The sequence below is a fragment of the Photinus pyralis genome, unplaced genomic scaffold, assembly GCF_008802855.1.
Source record: "Photinus pyralis isolate 1611_PpyrPB1 unplaced genomic scaffold, Ppyr1.3 Ppyr1.4_LG1, whole genome shotgun sequence".
In the NCBI taxonomy this organism is placed as follows: Eukaryota; Metazoa; Arthropoda; class Insecta; order Coleoptera; family Lampyridae; genus Photinus; species Photinus pyralis.
Genome location: NW_022170249.1, coordinates 9,609,862 through 9,611,348, shown reverse-complemented (window position 1 = coordinate 9,611,348; position 1,487 = coordinate 9,609,862).

The following is a 1,487-nucleotide window of genomic DNA, read 5'->3' as shown; positions in this document are numbered from 1 at the left end:
TGCCGTAATTCCGCATTTTAATATCGGCAATAATGGTCGATCCATAGAAATGGTGACCTCTAACTTCTTTCTTTTCGTAATTTTCTTTCATAACTGAAGTTGCGAGAGGGTGTTGTTACTGCTGTTTTTGGGTTGAAAGGATCGATACTGGCCCGGTAGAGGGCGAGGCAGCCGCACCCCGGTTTCTCTTTTGCCTTGCCAATCCTCCACCAATACCCTTTACTTTTCCTTTAAACAGCTGTTTCTTTGTGTAATTTCAACTTGCGATCGTTTTACTAGGTTTCTTATACATCCGGCTCGGAAAAATCTTAATTGGAGTACCTACACGTAGCGAGCATAAGTACATAAGCCCCCCCCCCCCTTTGATCCACTTAAATGCCGCCCAAGCGATGGTTGAGACAGTTAAAAACTTTACCGGCATATTAAAGCTAGCTCAAATTTGACATTAAGATTTCATACGGCGGGCGGCGGCGGCGAACGCTGCGATAGCATCGGTCGTATGGATTATGCATAAATATTATGCAAATGCAGCCCGTTAGGTATCTGAAACGTGTGAAATTCTGATATAACGAAACCACAAAGGGCTTCAAATGTGTGCCCAAAGTGCAAATACTCCGAAATGTGTTTACACAGCGGCGTTATCTTGCAGGATAGGTAGACTCAAAGTTAGAATCTAGCAGTAAATTTAACTTCCAAGGTGGCAGTTAAATTTACTGCTAACCTTTACCACCGTCCTAGCTGAATAAGGGGTAATTTTGTTTAACAAAAGCAGGTTTACTGCGATATAAAATGCGAATTAAGCAACATTTTGGGGGCTTTACATTTCTCTGAGAACGGCCGACGTTTTCACTAATCACAATATTGAGCGCGCATCCCCAAATTTCGCACATAACACTTCCATATATACATTCTCCTCGTAATCTTTTCACATAAATTTAACTTCTAAAAATATATAATGGTAGACTGTGATAATCTATAAATCTTTTTAGGGCTTTGTGAGGAAATTTACGGCATTACATGACGCCCGTATATATACTTGTAAGCATTCAGAAATCAGAGTCAATTTCGTATGTTAAAGGAGAAATTTTAAAGCCGTACAATAAAAGGAATTGATAGGAAAGATCGGATACGGTTAAAAGAGCACCATTTTTATCTACCTTGCGCTCCCGAAGCCTGTATTAAATATTCATCAAAGATTATTATAAGTGATTTCTCAATTTGGGTATGAATTATTAATGTTGAATGAAGACGCAATATACTGTATTACAAAAGGACAACAATAAGAAAATTGGATGTTTGCAGCTGTTTTTAATCTCAAATTTAGTTCGTTCTGTACAGAAATTCTTTTGTGAATGTTTGAACTTCCTTAGATTATTTAAAAACGTTTCTAGTTTCCCTTCGTGAATATTTTAACAATATACTGAAATTAAAGTCGGTGAATGCAATATAAGGCTTAGGATGGTATTTTCTATATATACATAGAATGG